Source organism: Triticum urartu, chromosome 5 (genome assembly GCF_003073215.2).
Source record: "Triticum urartu cultivar G1812 chromosome 5, Tu2.1, whole genome shotgun sequence".
Lineage (NCBI taxonomy): Eukaryota > Viridiplantae > Streptophyta > Magnoliopsida > Poales > Poaceae > Triticum > Triticum urartu.
The window spans coordinates 541,773,852-541,792,915 of NC_053026.1; positions in this window are offsets into that span (position 1 = coordinate 541,773,852).

Genomic DNA, 19,064 nt, shown 5'->3' on the forward strand with positions numbered 1-19,064 from the left:
GAACAGGTTCATGTCAATCCTTAGCAAAAATCTTCATCTTCAACATCTTCTTGTATTTTGTTGAACCGCCGTGATGTCATCTTCTCTGCTCGCGGTAGACCGGTGTGACGTCACTGGTTATAAAGAACCTTATCCTGTTAACAAGCCTGCGACAATTAAGGCCACAGCTTTGTTTCCAAACTCGCGGCTCCTTGATTCTCGCGCCTGACATATCCCTTTCTTTATAAATAGGACCGAAGGGTCATTTCCTTTCTCCTTCCCTCCGACCCCTTCTGCTTCCTCTTCCTCGCGTCGCCAGCTTCGGAGCTCCACCGCCACCATCGACCTCTACATCAACCTTGGCCGCTGCATCGACCTGAGCACACCAAAGCATCGTGGCGACCTTCCGCTTCTTCCTCAGCTCCGGTAAATCTTCTTTCCTTTCCCCCGCAGATCTGTCCTAGGGTTTCCTCGTTCGTCGAAGTTCATCGAGACTCTGGTGCTGTTCTTCCTTTGTTTCTTCTTTAGCCCATGAATAAAACTTCAAACCTGATGTATTCCCCGTAATGGCTTATCTTTTGTTACCAAAGCAAACCTTTATGCGCGTAAAACACTAATCTGGTCCCTTGTGAATTGCTTTGAGATCAACCTTTTAGGTCTAAATCCTTTTATTTTCCTGTCTTACGGTAGGTCCAAAATTTCACTGCGATCTTATGAAATCTGTTTTTACCTTCCTTAGTCATTCTTGCCTTAGATCTGTATCCTCTTTACCACATAGGCGGTTCACCTTTGAAAAAGCAATCTATCATATATCATTAGTCCCCTTATTGAACCGCCGTGATGCTGTTGCTTCATTAAACTCCGGTTTAGATAGATCTGCTTCCGGTTTAACATTGCACATATCAATGTACCTTGTAGATTTCATCATGGCCAAGCAAGTGTATGAATGCAATTGGGTCCCTTCTCGCGTCATAGAGGATCAACTGGATGATTTAGTCCTGATTGGCGCCTTGGGCAGCAAAGACATCGTCCATTGGAGGGCTCCTGGCAAAGAATGCCCCCCACACCTCGAGGAAGGAGAGGTTGTTGTTTTTGTAGACCACTTAGCCCGGGGTTTTAAACCGCCCGGTTCTAAATTTTACCGGGATGTTCTAGCTGATTTCCAACTCCATCCGCAAGACACTAGCCCCAATTCTGTTACAAATATGTGCCACTTCCAAGTGCTCTGTGAGGTGTTCTTTAAAGAGGATCCTACAGTGGAATTATTCAGAGATCTTTTCCATCTAAACCGCCATACTGATTTTACTGATGGCTCTAATACGGAGTTAGGTGGCATGGAGATTCAAAAAAGGAAAGAGGTCACATACCCTCACACCAAGCTGCACAGTCATCCCAAGGAGTGGAATCAGACATGGTTCTACTGCAAAGACACCTCCCCTGCTGGTGAGAATCCCTTGCCTGGCTTTCGTCCGGAGCGGATCAGCAATACCCATCCTTTTTCTCAACGATTGACTGCCCAGGAGAGAAGCAAATAAGCTGTCAAAGCTCAGAGCCTTTATGGCCAATGGTTTAACAGGGATTGACCTTGCTCGTTGTTGGATATCATGGAGCATACTGCCCCTTAGTCAGTGCTCCGGTTTGATGTGCGAATATACTGATAGTGTGGATGACCCACTACGACATTCAAGACTCCAGCTCTCCGGTGAAGAAATCACAGAGGCTGTGCATAAGATACTGAATGAACCGGAGCACATCTGCGCTAGAACCGGCCTGCTTCCCTTCTGTGCCACCAACAAACCGCCAGCTCTAAGACTTTGATTTTTCTCTTTGCTGAATCTGTTATTGATATGTCTGGTCATTGTTTTTAATATCAGTGTCTGCATAATCATGGCGATGATCCATTTTGGAGCAAAAAGCTGCCGCAGGAGAAACCAGAGAAAACAGATAAACCGGAAAGAGCAATCCGGCAAAAAACTAAAGCTGTGAAGAAGACTGCCCACCGGAAAAGAACCACTGCATCTTCTAATCCGGCCCCTGATGACGAGGTGGATAATCCGGACTTTGAGGTAGAGCTTGACTCACTTGGTTTATTTTTCATGCATCTTATTGATGATGATATTTGTCAGGATGATGTCGAAGCCAGCCATGCGGATGTTGCAGAGGTAATTATTCTCTCTTCCGATTCAGAAACTTTGCCTTCACAAAAAATCCGTCAGGCAAACCGGAAAGTTAAATTTTCTCATCCTCTTGCTTATTTGGATCCTAAACTTCTTATGAAGACTCAACAACACGAAGCTCGCCGCACCACCCGGCACAGTGGCCAGGTAGTTACCTCCGCCGGTTTACCGAACAGTCCGGTTCGTAAATGTCATTCCAAGGTCTCTAATTCGCTTGTCAGTGCTTGTCCTAAAGCGGGCTGCTTTCGTCAACCTCTTAATCCATGTGACTCCGATTATCAGGTTATTTCCCACTCATCTTCTGGCGAGTCATCGGCTACTCAGCTCCCACCACTCAAAACGGTGCTTGGGTAAGCTATATTTATTGTGATGTTTGCAGTATATTGCCTTAGAACATATGTTGTATTTAATTTTGTTATTCTTCTCAGGGCCAAACCTAGGCCGAGCAAGAAGGCCCGCCTGGATAAAGCGGCCAAAGAAGATGTCATTCTTGAACCAGGCACAACACCCAATCTTGAAGCAGCTATTCCTGAGGATATTCCCAATGATCCACCGCAGCCGGATGATGATCTTACTGCTGAGGAAAGACCTACTGATACCTCAGGTCCTATCCATCAGCCCACAGGTTCCCTCCGGGTTGAAAGCTCCACCGGTCCCGCAAAACCTACTGACAAGCCAACAGCTCCAGTGCAAACCGGCGGTACCAATGATGACGAAGTTTTCATTACTGGCACTGGCCATACTGAGCCAAGCAATCCTATCGCTTTATCCAAACATTCTGCCAAGGAAGAATTAGCTGCTTTTGGCAAAGGCAAGTGGAATGCTGATCTGACGGCTTACGCTGCTCTGAACGCCCAAGATATCCATTCCGGCTATCTGAACCGGCTGTATACCAGCCGTGACTATGAAGCCGGTCTGGTTAACATGATGAAGGATAAATATGAGGTAACTTCCATATGCTCCTTCCTGCTTGTATGCTTTCATTCTTGCTGACTCTCCTAGCCCCTAAGGGCCGATTAGAAATATTCTTTCAAACCGGGACTTAATAATATGAATCTTGATGCTTTGAAATTTGCTGATGTAGTCCCCAAGGGCCGGTTCAACTTAGCGTAGTTAAACCGGTACTTTAAGTAATTGAAACTGCCGCATCAGAATACATATGATCAAATAGCCATTAGCCCCCAAGTGCCAACTTGAATACTTGTATTGAGCTTGGGACTTTGAAAAGATGAAGATCGAATACGCATTAGCCCCCAAGTGCCAAGTTGAATACTTGTATTGAGCTTGGGACTTTGTAAACAATTGAAAGATGAAGATCGAATATGCATTAGCCCCCAAGTGCTAAGCACATAACTTGTTACGTGGTTGGCACTTGAATCCTTCTACCAATTTGTTGAAACATATATCTGTATGCCTGCAGGCGGAGCTGAAGGCGAAAGAAAACCAAGTCATCGATCTGCAAGAAAACCTGAAAACCCAACAGGCTGAAACCTCCAAGGCAAAAGAGGAATTGGCCAGTACCTTAAGCGCCATGGAACAACTTAAGGAGAACTTCAAGAAGAAACGAGCGGATTGGGCCACTCAAAAGTCCGCTTTGATCAAACGAGCAGAGGATGCCGAGGCTGCACTAAAACCAGTGACGGATGAACTGACCAGCATAAAGCGGCACGTTCATGCCATGACCATTGCTATGTTTGGTAAGCCAGCTTGTCTTCTGAATTGGTTATGCCTTCTTACAGAGTCGCCGGTTTATTAACCCTTTATGGTATTTCAGGGACACGCATTGGTCACTTGGGGTCAGATGTGTGGAACAAATTGAAGGCCGCCTATACCTTGGTTGAACAGTTGTGTACTGGTGCCCAGCGGATCATCTGTACCGCGTCTCATAACAAACCGGCGGCCAATTTGATTCAAGATACTCTGATGAAACTGTCAGTGCTTCCTGCCCGGGTTGAAGAGCTGAAGAAATCTGCTGCTCGAACCAGTGCAATCAATGCTTTAATCCGGGCAAAAGCCTGGGTGCCGGATTTTGATCCTATTGAAGCGGCTCAGGGTTATCCCAGCTTGAAGGAAGACGGGTCAGAATTTGGTGAAGCGGATTTGTGAGCCATAAACCGGGAGGTACGTCCGCTAGCTTGTCAACTGGCTGAGGAAGCAGATTTGTCTCATTACCAAGCCCAATATGACAGCCAGAACAAGCGAATAGCTGCACCAATCCATGAATCGGAAAACCTGATCCCTCCAATCCGTAAGCATACTTACGCTCCCGATATTGACCCGTCTTCGCTAATCCATGACGAGGCTGTTTTTCAAGCATTAATCGGAATCGTCTGGACAACTGTGGATTTCCAGCCACTGGGTAGAGAAACGGAAGCTGAAGCGGCGCAGGATGATCCACAACCATCAGGCCAGGCTGGTGGCCAAGCTTAAACTGGAAGCCGGTTTTAAAACTGTCTCTCCTTTGTGAAAAACAATTATGTTATTATGGGCACCATGTTGCCTTGTAATAGGCTAGCTGATATTTTTGATGTTGATATGCCTTTGCGCATAACTTGTTCTTCCTGTGGTAATGAACTTTTCCAAAATACTTTCTAAAATAAGAAATTCGTTAAGTGCCACCGCGGTTGTACCGTCAGGCGGAATCTGATGTCTGTATATATAAAGTCAAAACATCCAAAACAAAATTTTAAGTATATGATCAAAAAAATTTGAGATACATAATACCTGCCACCGTTGAGTGTGAAGTTGGCTTGGCCAACCTTGAAGCGGAGTTTTGCAAACCCACATCGTTGGAGGAACTCCTGTATATGTATATGACGCTGGTTACCATGTAAACCGTGCCGGGTTATAATAAACACCGTGTTACTCCATAAGAGGATGTTATCAACAAGGATCAAACCGGACAAATAGTCTCCGGATTGACGTGAACTGTGTTCCGTCAATTGATTGGTTAAAAAACTTTGTCGGTTTAAAGAACACAATAAAAAGCAAAAAAACCCCTTCAAAGAAAAGTATGAAGCAAAAGCAACGACAAAAAGGTTTGCCAAAAAAGATTTATTTAAACTGATCAAATGGTGTTACCATGGCCCAACACGACCAAGCTCCCGTTAGGTGTAACTATGGTTCTAGTTAGCCAGGTCCCCAAGTGATTCTTGTGGCATTTATGCCGACCAAATGGCGTGGTCATGGTTCGGGTTCGACCAAGCCCCCAAGTGATTCTGTGGCCTTAGGCCGACCAAGAGGCATGACTGGTTCAGACATGACCAAGTCCCCAAGTGATCTGGTGGCTTTCGCCTATCAAGAGGCATGGTATTGGTTCGGACACGACCAATCCTCCAAGTGATATAACACGATGCTTTTAGCAAAGCGAACTCAAGGGGTAAACCGGAGGCCGCTTTAGATCACATGATGTGAAAGAACAGATACGCCGCTTTACCCGAGGTTCCGGTTTATTATATTTACTCAGAATATATACATTGTCGTAATATGTACATAAGTATAGCCAATGGCTCAGGTATAGTAAGGCCGAAGATGAGCTATATTCCACGGCCTGTTAGTCTCCTCCTCTGATGTACGTGAGTCCTTATGCTCTCGAATATCGATCAGATAGTACGACCCGTTGTGTAGATTCTTGCTGACCACGAAAGGCCCCTCCTAAGGTGGGGATAGCTTATGCATATCAGTCTGATCTTGGATGAGCTGAAGCACCAAATCTCCTTCCTGAAAGGCTCTGGTTCTGACCCGGTGACTGTGATAACGACGAAGATCCTGCTGGTAAATCACCGATCGGGCGGCTGCGATGTCACGCTCTTCATCCAACCGGTCCAAAGCATCTTGTCGTGCTATCTCGTTGTCCGCTTCAACATAAGCCGTGACACGAGGTGAATCATGACGGATGTCACTGGGGAGAACCGCCTCCGCTCCATAAACCATGAAGAACGGTGTGTATCCTGTTGATCTATTGGGTGTTGTATTGATGCTCCATAGCACAGATGGTAATTCTTCTACCCAACAACCCGACGTTCTCTGCAAAGGAACCATGAGCCGGGGCTTGATGCCTCTCAAGATCTCTTGATTAGCTCTTTCTGCTTGACCATTGGACTGTGGATGTGCCACTGATGAAACGTCGAGCCGGATGTGCTCCCGTTCGCAGAACTCCTTCATAGCACCTTTGGACAAATTGGCACCATTATCTATGATAATACTGTGCAGAAAGCCAAACCGGAAAATCACCTTTTTGATGAACTGAACCGCCGTGGCCGCATCACACTTGCTAACAGGTTCTGCCTCCACCCACTTTGTAAACTTGTCCACCGCCACCAGGAGGTGGGTCTTCTTATCTTTGGACCTTTTGAAAGGCCCAACCATATCCAGCCCCCAAGTTGCAAACGGCCAAGTAATTGGAATCATCCTCAATTCTTGAGCTGGTACATGAGCACGTCTTGAAAACCTTTGGCAACCATCACATCGTCTGACCAGATCCTTCGCATCAGCATGAGCAGTTAACCAATAGAAACCATGGCGAAACGCTTTAGCTACCAGAGACTTTGAACTGGCGTGGTGACCACAATCTCCTTCGTGGATCTCACGCAAAATTTCACGGCCTTCTTCAGGAGACACGCAACATTGAAAAGCTCCTGATACGCTGCAATGATGCAACTCACCGTTGATGACAGCCATGGATTTGGATCGCCAGATTATCTGCCGGGCCAGAATCTCATCTTCTGGCAACTCACCCCGGTTCTTGTACGCCAGGTAAGGAAGCGTCCAATCCGGAATAACATGAAGAACTGCCACCAATTGAGCCTCTGGATCAGGAATAGCCAAATCCTCTTCACCAGGGATCTTCACCGACAGGTTGTGCAGCACATACAGGAAAACATTGGGCGGGACCGGTGTGCACTGAGAGCCCAGCCGGCTTAAAGCATCCGCTGCTTCATTTTTCCGCTGGTCCACAAGGTCCACCTGATAGTCTTTGAAATAACCTGCAACAATATCCACCTCATGACGATATGCTGCCGTGAGTGGGTCCTTGGAGTCCCAAGTGCCAGACACTTGCTGAGCCACAAGGTCCGAGTCACCGAAGCACTTAACTCGACTTAGATTCATCTCCTTAGCCATCCGGAGACCAGGAGTAAGGCTTCATACTTAGCTGCATTGTTAGTAGAAGGGAACATTAAACGGAGAACATAACAAAACTTATCACCTCGTGGGGAAGTTAGTACGACTCCAGCCCCCGAGCCTTCCAACTGCCTGGATCCGTCAAAATGGATGGTCCAATACGTATGATCCGGCTTTTCTTTAGGTGCTTGCATTTCCGTCCAATCATTGATGAAATCAACAAGTGCTTGAGACTTAACCGCTGTCCGAGGCACATACTTCAAACCGTACGGCCCCAGCTCTATAGCCAACTTTGCAATCCGGCCAGTTGCTTCCCGGTTCTGGATGATATCTCCCAAAGGAGCAGAACTGACCACCGTAATCGGGTGCCCTTGGAAATATTGCTTAAGCTTCCGACTTGCCATAAAAACTCCGTACACCAGCTTCTGCCAATGCAGATACCTTTGCTTGGACTCAATGAGTACCTCGCTGATATAATAGACCGGACGTTGAACCGGATGCTCCTTACCTGCCTCCTTTCGCTCCACCACAATAGCCACGCTGACCGCACGAGCATTAGCAGCAACATATAGCAGTAACGGCTCCTTGTCAATGGGAGCGGCGAGCACAGGCGGATTGGCCAATTGCCGCTTTAAGTCCTCAAATGCTTCATCAGCAGCAGAACTCCAGACGAACTGATCCGTCTTCTTCAACATCTGATACAAAGGGATCGCCTTCTCACCAAGGCGGCTGATAAACCGGCTTAACGCGGCAATCCGGCCTGCCAGGCGTTGAACATCATTGATACACTTTGGTTTAGCCAGGGAGGTGATGGCTGTGATCTTCTCCGGATTAGCCTCAATTCCCCTGTTGGACACCAGAAAACCCAATAACTTGCCCGCCGGTACACCAAAGACACACTTGTCTGGATTAAGCATCATCTTGTACGTCCTTAGGTTATCAAAGGTTTCCTTCAAATCGTCAACCAGAGTCTCCTTCTCCCTAGATTTAACCACGATATCATCCACGTAAGCATGTACATGACGGCCAATCTGCTTGTGAAGACAATTCTGTACACACCGTTGATAAGTTGCCTGGGCACTTTTGAGCCCAAAGGGCATAGACACATAGCAGAAGGCTCCAAAGGGAGTTATGAATGCTGTCTTCTCCTGGTCCTTAACTGCCATTTTGATCTGATGATAGCCAGAATATGCATCCAAAAAACTTAAACGCTCACAACCCGCCGTAGCATCAATGATTTGATCAATACGGGGGAGGGTAAAGGGATCTGCTGGACAAGCCTTATTAAGATCTGTGTAATCCACACACATGCGCCAGGTGCCGTTTTTCTTAAGGACTAGCACCGGATTGGCAAGCCACTCAGGGTGAAATACTTCAACAATAAAACCAGCTGCTAAGAGCCTGGCTACCTCTTCTCCAATCGCCTTGCGTCTTTCTTTGTTAAACCGGCGGAGGAACTGTTTCACCGGTTTATATTTACGATCCACATTAAGGGTGTGCTCAGCGAGTTGCCTCGGTACACCTGGCATGTCAGAGGGCTTCCATGCAAAAATGCCCCGATTGTCACGGATGAACTCGATGAGTGCGCTTTCCTATTTCGGATCCAAGTTGGCACTGATGCTGAACTGCTTGGACGAATTGCCAGGTACGAAGTCAACAAGCTTAGTTTCTGCTGCTGATTTGAACTTCAGGGCTAGATCATGCTCCATAGTTGGCTTCTTAAACGGAGTCATGTCCGTCGGATCAACATTGTCTTTATAGTACTTCAACTCCTCGGTGGCACAAACCGACTCTGCATAAGCCGCATCTCCTTCCTCGCATTCCAAAGCAATTTTGCGGCTTCTGTGAACCGTTATTGTCCCCTTGTGACCCGGCATCTTGAGCTGCAAATACACATAACAGGGCCGAGCCATAAACTTGGCATATGCCGGTCGCCCAAACAGGGCATGATATGGACTTTGGATTTTCACCACTTCAAACGTCAATGTCTCCGACCTGGAATCATGATCATCCCCAAAGGCCACTTCAAGAGCTATCTTACCAACAGGATATGCTGATCTGCCAGGCACTACACCGTGGAATACTATATTGGACGGTTTGAGATTTTTATCTGTTAGTCCCATACGACGGAAGGTTTCATAGTACAGGATGTTAATGCTGCTCCCTCCATCCATGAGCACCTTGGTGAACTTATAACCTCCCACTTGAGGCGCCACCACGAGAGCCAAATGACCCGGATTATCGACCTGGGGTGGGTGATCCTCTCTGCTCCATATGATTGGCTGTTCGGACTAACGTAGATAACGGGGTGTGGCCGGTTCAACAGAGTTGACTGCCCGTCTCTGAACCTTCCATTCTCGCTTGTCCAAGCTGGTTGTAAAGACATGGTACTGCCCACTACTCAACTGTTTTTGGTTGCTCTGGTAACCTGACTGTTGCTGCTGTTGGTTGTAACCACCCTGGTTGTTCTGACCATTTTGACCATTATGTCCGCCTGGATTACCATTAAATCCTAAACCGGAACTTCCTCCACCGTAACCCGGCCCGGACCCTGAGCCACCGCCAGATCCGTGATCATACCGGAAATTATTAGAATTCTGAACTCCTGCATGTTAAAGCAATCCTTCCAAAGGTGGTTTGTTGGCTCCTCCTTCGTCCCATGTCTTGGACAGGGCTGACTTAGCAGATAGTTCAGGCGGTTTGGGTTAGGGTTGGGTGCTCCACTACGATTTTTCGGCCTACCCTTGCGCTGCTGACCATTGTCCTGTGTGTTGGTATTAGCCACAAAATCCATGTTACCATCCGCTTTACGCTTGCCTCCTCCGCCATTGCCTACCCAGTGATGCTGCTGACCCTTGGCACTGTTGTTCTTCTTCCAATTCCCTGTCTTGTCATCATCAGATTCGGGATCCTTGGTACTATCAGAATCAGCATATTTTACCAAAGCAGCCATGAGGGTCCCCATGTCAGTGCAATGACGCTTCATCCGTCCCAATTTCAACTTCAGGGGCCCAAACCGGCAGTTGCCTTCTAGGGTTAATACTGTGGTGTCAGCATTGATGCGGTCTGTGGAGTGCAACACTTGTGAAACCTGGCGCACCCAATGAGTCGTTGATTCTCCTTCCTCCTGGACGCATGCAGCTAAGTCCACTATCGACAAAGGCTGTTTACAGGTATCCTTGAAATTGTTGATAAACCGGGCTCGTAATTGGGCCCATGAACTGATAGAATTAGCTGGCAAGCTTTTTAACCAAGTACGGGTCGTTCCTTCAAGCATCATGGTGAAGTATTTCGCACACGCCGTGTCATCCACATCAAGCATCTCCATGGCCATCTCATAGCTATCTACCCATGTCTCAGGAGGTTGATCCGCCGTGTAATTTGGTACCTTGCGTGGGCCTTTGAAATCCTTGGGCAGGCGCACGTTGCGTAAAGCGGGGACGAGGCAAGGCACCCCCAAAGAACTAGAAGTAACACCAGGTTCGATCGAAATGGTTGGACGAACCGGCGTGAGCTGCCGAGCCTGATGCTGTGCGGCTAACTCGGCCTCCCTGCGCGCTCGGGCCCGGTTCACCACTTCCTGAGCGTCATCAGCACCACCCATCGGGTTGTTGCCACGGGGTGCCCCATGTCATTCATTACTTGACACTACCGATTCATCCATATGTCTTCTATAACTCCGGCTTGGACGGGGGGTCGAGTGGATCCGGTCGCGGCAGTACGAGTACGCCTCCTGTTGGGCCAAAGCTGTCCTCAGAAGTTCCTTGACCCGTCGCATCTCTACTGCCTGCGGCGAGTCACCTTCAACTGGAATGGCCTCCATCCGTGCAGCAGCGGCAACAAGATTGTCCATTGGATTGGAGTAGTGACCCGGAGGTGTTAAAGCATCTTGAGGTATAACGGTGTTTTGACGAGGTGGGTCCATCTGACGGGGCTGAACCGGTGCACCGGTCCCAGGGGCTTCTGCCTGGTTCCCCTCCAGCGGATTGCTGGCTCTTGGTCCTGGAGTGTTGAAAAGGTCTCTGGCCTCGAAAACCGGAGGTAAGCGGGACCGGTGCTTCCTCCTCATGACTTCATGCGACGCGCTCTGGTCCAACATAAGCCTGTAGGCCTGTGCGTCTAAAGCGGCCCGCTCTGCGGGCATCCTGGTGTCCTCAGCCGCCAGATCCGTCTTGGCCTGGGTGATTTGTTCCTTTACCTTTGCAATCTCCGTGTTGTGAGCGTCCTGATCTGGCCGATTAACTTCTGCCATAAGCACAGCCAATGCATCAAATAGTTCTGATAGAACTTGAGCCGGCGGGCGCACAGGGCCTCCTGCCCCGGCAGCCGTTGCCGTGCTGAACCGGAGATTGCTGCCGCGACTGTCAAAGAGTGAAGCGCTGCATGTGTTCCGGTCATGAATATTCCAACCCGGTTAGGCAGATCAGAGGGGTCCGGAATACTGTCGCCATCGGAACAGCTCTCAATCCGGCCATCTTGTAGCTGATAAAGAGATTCGGTTTCTCCAGTCGAAGATTCGTCACCGGAACGAACGGCAGTCGCCCCGCGAAGCTTCGAACTGTCCTCATAACTCCCTCCATGGATCATTCCCACGAAGGCACGCTTCATGGCCGGTTTAACCCGGGAGGATCGCGCACGCTGAGCCGTCTCGACGAGGTCAGTGCAGATGTCCTGCTCAGGGCCCGGTTCACCGATCTTGCCAATGAAAACGTGAATGCTACCAAAGGGGACCCAGTACCAATACTCAATTGAACCGGCCTCGGGGCCCTAGCCTGCGTCGTCGATGTAGAGTTTGCCGCGACGACTCTTAGTCATCCGGCCTACAGAGTAGCCCTCGAGTCCTTCAAAGCAGCCCTCCAAGAATCGGAAACCATCGTGCGATAGCCCCACGGTGGGCGCCAACTGTCATGGTTTTGTCATGGCAGATGTCCTAGAGAAAGGACTTAGTCGTGGAGCCATCGCGACTGGTTAGCTTGAAGAGGTTAAAGCGGACACAAGGACGCAAGGGAGTTTATACTAGTTCGGCCCCTTCGATGAAGGTAAAAGCCTACGTCTAGTTGTGATGGAATTGATGTGTGTTTAGATGACTAGGGAGCAAACAAGCTTTGCCTATGTCTCGAGTTGTTGTCCCCAAGGGCCGCCACCGCATCGTCCCCTTATATACATGGGTGACGCCCGTCGGTTTACAGAGTCCCGATACCGGCTCATAGATGCGTCCGGTTCGGTCTCCACTATTCCTAACTTATAACACAAGTTACATACCGACGCCGGTTTATAGCTATAGGCCTTAAACTGATTATGGGCCTTTAGCCCTCATCTGCCCTCATGGGCTTTCAACATACTCAACTACTGATGAAGTTAACCCGGCCTGTCCTGGCCGGTTTACGCCCAGTAGTAATATCCCCAACATTAGGCCCCAAATTGATTAGAACAGGTTCATGTCAATCCTTAGCAAAAATCTTCATCTTCAACATCTTCTTGTATTTTGTTGAACCGCCGTGATGTCATCTTCTCTGCTCGCGGTAGACCGGTGTGACGTCACTGGTTATAAAGAACCTTATCCGTTAACAAGCCTGCGACAATTAAGGCCGCAGTGTTTCCAAACTCGCGGCTCCTTGATTCTCGCGCCTGACATATCCCTTTCTTTATAAATAGGACCGAAGGGTCATTTCCTTTCTCTTCCCTCCGACCCCTTCTGCTTCTCTTCCTCGCGTCGCCAGCTTCGGAGCTCCGCCGCCACCATCGACCTCTACATCAACCTTGGCCGCTGCATCACCTGAGCACACCAGAGCATCGCGGCGACCTTCCGCTTCTTCCTCAGCTCCGGTAAATCTTCTTTCCTTTCCCCCGCAGATCTGTTCTAGGGTTTCCTCGTTCGTCGAAGTTCATCGAGACTCTGGCGCTGTTCTTCCTTTGTTTCTTCTTTAGCCCATGAATAAAACTTCAAACCTGATGTATTCCGTAATGGCTTATCTTCTGTTACCCAAAGCAAACCTTTATGCGCGTAAAACACTAATCTGGTCCCTTGTGAATTGCTTTGAGATCAACCTTTTAGGTCTAAATCCTTTTATTTTCCTGTCTTACGGTAGGTCCAAAATTTCACTGCGATCTTATGAAATCTGTTTTTACCTTCCTTAGTCATTCTTGCCTTAGATCTGTATCCTCTTTACCACATAGGCGGTTCACCTTTGAAAAAGCAATCTATCATATATCATTAGTCCCCTTATTGAACCGCCGTGATGCTGTTGCTTCATAAAACTCCGGTTTAGATAGATCTGCTTCCGGTTTAACATTGCACATATCAATGTACCTTGTAGATTTCATCATGGCCAAGCAAGTGTATGAATGCAATTGGGTCCCTTCTCGCGTCACAGGGGATCAACTGGATGATTTTGTCCTGATTGGCGCCTTGGGCAGCAAAGACATCGTCCATTGGAGGGCTCCTGGCAAAGAATGCCCCCCACACCTCGAGAAGGAGAGGTTGTTGTTTTTGTAGACCACTTAGCCCGGGGTTTTAAACCGCCCGGTTCTAAATTTTACCGGGATGTTCTAGCTGATTTCCAACTCCATCTGCAAGACACTGGCCCCAATTCTGTTACAAATATGTGCCACTTCCAAGTGCTCTGTGAGGTGTTCTTTCAAGAGGATCCCACAGTGGAATTATTCAGAGATCTTTTCCATCTAAACCGCCGTACTGAGTTTACTGATGGCTCTAATACGGAGTTAGGTGGCATGGCGATTCAAAAAAGGAAAGAGGTCACATACCCTCACACCAAGCTGCACAGTCATCCCAAGGAGTGGAATCAGACATGGTTCTACTGCAAAGACACCTCCCCTGCTGGTGAGAATCCCTTGCCTGGCTTTCGTCCGGAGCGGCTCAGCAGTACCCATCCTTTTCCTCAACGATTGACTGCCCAGGAGAGCAGCAAATATGCTCCCCAGCTGTCAAAGCTTAGTGCCTTTATGGCCAATGGTTTAACAGGGATTGACCTTGCTCGTTGTTGGATATCATGGAGCGTACTGCCCCTTAGTCAGCGCTCCGGTTTGATGTGCGAATATACTGATAGTGTGGATGACCCACTGCGACATTCAAGACTCCAGCTCTCCGGTGAAGAAATCACAGAGGCTGTGCGTAAGATACTGAATGAACCGGAGCACATCTGCGCTAGAACCGGCCTGCTTCCCTTCTGTGCCACCAACAAACCGCCAGCTGTAAGACTTTGATTTTTCTCTTTGCTGAATCTGTTATTGATATGTCTGGTCATTGTTTTTAATATCAGTGTCTGCATAATCAGGGCGATGATCCGTTTTGGAGCAAAAAGCTGCCGCAGGAGAAACCAGAGAAAACAGATAAACCGGAAAGAGCAATCCGGCAAAAAACTAAAGCTGTGAAGAAGACTGCCCACCGGAAAAGAACCACTGCATCTTCTAATCCGGCCCCTGATGACGAGGTGGATAATCCGGACTTTGAGGTAGAGCTTGACTCACTTGGTTTATTTTTCATGCATCTTATTGATGATGATATTTGTCAGGATGATGCCGAAGCCAGCCATGCGGATGTTGCAGAGGTAATTGTTCTCTCTTCCGAATCAGGGGTTAAAGCGGACACAAGGACGCAAGGGAGTTTATACTAGTTCGGCCCCTTCGATGAAGGTAAAAGCCTACGTCTAGTTGTGATGGAATTGATGTGTGTGTCGATGACTAGGGAGCAAACAAGCTCCGCCTATGTCTCGAGTTGTTGTCCCCAAGGGTCACCGCCGGGTCGTCCCCTTATATACATGGGTGACGCCCGTCGGTTTACAGAGTCCCGATACCGGCTCATAGATGCGTCCGGTCCGGTCTCCACTATTCCTAACTTATAACACAAGTTACATACCGACGCCGGTTTATAGCTATAGGCCTTAAACCGATTATGGGCCTTTAGCCCTCATCTGCCCTCATGGGCTTTTAACATACTCAACTACTGATGAAGTTAACCTGGCATGTCCTGGCCGCTTTACGCCCAGTAGTAATATCCCCAACACAAAGCGTTCCTCCAGAAAACGGGAGTGGCGTAATCTCATAGTCATAGGAACATGTATAAGTCATGAAGAAAGCAATAGCAACGTACTAAACGATCGGGTGCTAAGCTAACGGAATGGGTCATGTCAATCACATCATTCTCCTAATGATGTGATTCCGTTAATCAAATGACAACTCATGTCAATGGCTAGGAAACATAACCATCTTTGATCAACGAGCTAGTCAAGTAGAGGCATACTAGTGACACTCTGTTTGTCTATGTATTCACACAAGTATTATGTTTCCGGTTAATACAATTCTAGCATGAATAATAAACATTTATCATGATATAAGGAAATAAATAATAACTTTATTATTGCCTCTAGGGCATATTTCCTTCATATGGGCACTCCCCTTGGCAACTGCCAAGCTTGGGGGAGGTGCCACGGTATCGTATCACTATCACACTCCTATCTTTACCGTTTTTCATAGTTCGATCCTTTTGATAATATTTTGATCTAGTAGAATAAAAGTTTTTTGTATGATCTAGTTTTGAGTTTTGCTTTATGATCCCTCTAAGTAATCGAGTCCGTGATCTATATAATAAAGATTAGTGTTGAGTCAAGGGCTTGATTATTTTGCCATGATCTTGAGTGAATAAAAGAAAAGAGAAAAGAATAAAAAGAAATAAAAGAGATCATAAGTATCTTATGGAGAGTAATGAGATCACATATAAAGAGTATTATGAATAAAAGTTGTTGAGAGTTGACAAACATAGTTTTGGTCATCGTTGCAATTAGTAGGAAGTAATAAAGAAAGAGAGGTCTTCACATATAAATATACTATCTTGGACATCTTTTATGATTGTGAGCACTCATTAAAATATGATATGCTAAAGAGTTGACGTTGGACAAGGAAGACAACGTAATGGGTTATGTTTCCTTACATCTAAGATAAATTATATTGCCATGGATCATCCAACATGGTTGAGCTTGTATTTCCCCCTCATGCTAGCTAAACTCTTTGCACCAAGTAGAGATACTACTTGTGCTTCCAAATACCCTTAAACCCAGTTTTGCCATGAGAGTCCACCATATCTACCTATGGATTGAGTAAGATCCTTCAAGTAAGTTGTCATCAGTGCAAGCAATAAAAATTGCTCTCTAAATATGTATGACTTATTAGTGTGGGAGAAAATAAGCTTTATACGATCTTGTGATGTGGAAGAAATAAAAGCGACGGACTGCATAATAAAGGTCCATATCACAAGTGGCAATATAAAGTGACATTCCTTCGCATTAAGATTTTGTGCATCCAACCATAAAAGCGCATGAAAACCTCTGCTTCCCTCTATGAAGGGCCTATCTTTTACTTGTATCTCCTACCTTACATAAGAGTCATGGTGATCCTCACCTTTCCCTTTTATATTTTATCTTTTGGCAAGCACAATATGTTGGAAAGATCCTGGTATATATGGCTAATTGGATGTGAGTTTTCATAAACTATTATTGTTGACATTACCCTTGAGGTAAAACGTTGGGAGGCAAAACTATAAGCCCCTATCTTTCTCTGTGTCCGATTAAAACTCCATACCCATAAGTATTGTGTGAGTGTTAGCAATTGTGAAAGACTATATGATAGTTGAGTATGTGGACTTGCTGAAAAGCTCTTATATTGAGTCTTTCCTATGTTATGATAAATTGCAATTGCTCCAATGACTGAGATTATAGTTTGTTAGTTTTCAATGAAGTTTATGATTCATACTTGAAATTGTGATTGAATTGTTACTTTAGCATAAGAGATCATATGACAATAATTATATAAGCTGCTCTTCTAAGAATGATCATGATGCCCTCATGTCCGTATTTTATTTTTATCGACACCTCTATCTCTAAACATGTGGACATATTTTTCGATTTCTGCTTTCGCTTGAGGACAAGCGAGGTCTAAGCTTGGGGGAGTTGATACGTCCATTTTGTATCATGCTTTTATATCGATATTTATTGCATTATGGGCTGTTATTACACATTATGTCACAATACTTACGCCTATTCTCTCTTATTTTACAAGGTTTACATAAAGAGGGAGAATGCCGGCAGCTGGGATTCTGGGCTAGAAAAGGAGCAAATATTAGAGACCTATTCTGCACAGCTCCAAAAGTCCTGAAACTTCACGGAAGTTATTTTCAGAATATATAAAAAATACTGAGCGCAAGAAGTACCAGAGGGGGGCCACTCACCAGCCACGAGGGTGGGGGCGCGCCCTACCCCCCTGGGCGTGGCCCCCTGCCTCATGGGATCCCTGGTGGCCCTTCGATGCCCATCTTCTGCTATATGGAGTCTTTCATGGAGAAAAAATCATAAGCAAGCTTTCGGGACGAGACTCCGCCGCCACGAGGCGAAACCTTGGCGAAACCAATCTAGGGCTCCGGCGGACACTACAAGAAATCTATTAATCCATGACGGATTTCTGGTGACGTTCTTGAAAACCATCACAGATACAGCGCCGGTCCCTCCGGGTCGTCACAGAAATCGTCACGAATCAACAAGATGCGAATGGCCACTGAAATGATGCCCCATTATGACGGACAATGAAAGACTGTCATGGAAACTGTCATGGACAGACCATATGAACCTAAGCTGGACCATCACCGATGGCTCATGCTGATGTGGCATGTATCCGGTGTGATGCGTATGCTGAATCCTGATTGGTCAATCCTCCCTTCTCGCGGATCGCGCATCACAACCGTCCACTCCCTCAGATCGCACGGTAGGCACATGGCCCAACAGTCGTTGACCGCCTCCGCCACCGCTGCTCCCCATCTTCTTCTCCATCCTCCATCCCCCAATTCAATCTTATCCATCTCCCTCCCCCTCTCCCTCGTCCGCCGCCACCACCGGAAACCTCGGTGCCCACTCCCTAACCGCCACCGCCCCCACCCTCTCCCCCATCCCCCGCTCTCACCTTCTGTCCTTAAACTAGGCGGCCCCCAGAACGAGCAGGTTGAGGTGCTTCCCGATTTGTGGCGGCTGCTTCCGGATCCGCCGAGCAGCGCCAGAGGTCGGCTCCTTCTCCGCGTTGTTCTGCGCCAAGGTTGGACTCCCCTTCCTTTTCCGCGTGGCCCATGGCGCTAACCCCAGATGGTACCGCCTCTCGGTTCCCAATCCCACCCCTAAATCGATGGATGGATCTCCATGGCTGATGAGTTTTCCTACTGCTTTGGTTGGTCGTAGGTGAGGCACTCAATACCATGGCCGGATGGAGGTTGGGCGATTTTTTTCCCTGACCTCGCCACCTAGCCACTCCAGCGCGAGCTTCTCGCCCCCAGGTTGTTCTTCCCCTGCTCACTCCCTCCCTCTTCCTCTCCATGGATTGGTTGCTGCTGCATGATTCTGCTCAAGTACCAGTCATCTCCTGCGTTGGTGCTTCTGCTGTGTGGATTTGTTGATATTGTTGATATTGCTTAGCTAGTGTGGATGACTAGATGTGGGTGCGTGACTGTGCTAACATATTAGAATATTTTCAAATAAAAATAACAATTAGTGCTTAAGTAATAATTTATGGGTTGAGTTCTGCACATAGTTAAATGTAGCAGCAGCATACAGTTTTCACAGTGCGGTGCACACTGCCGAGCATGCATTTTTGTATGTAGAAATATCAAATCTTTGTAACACAACACTTGCTGGCATTGGGTAAATGACTTGCCTTCCATTAACTATTGTCTTTCATTTTTATAAAAAGAAAAAAGATTATCTCTTGTGTGCAAATGTACTCTGTGAGTTAATA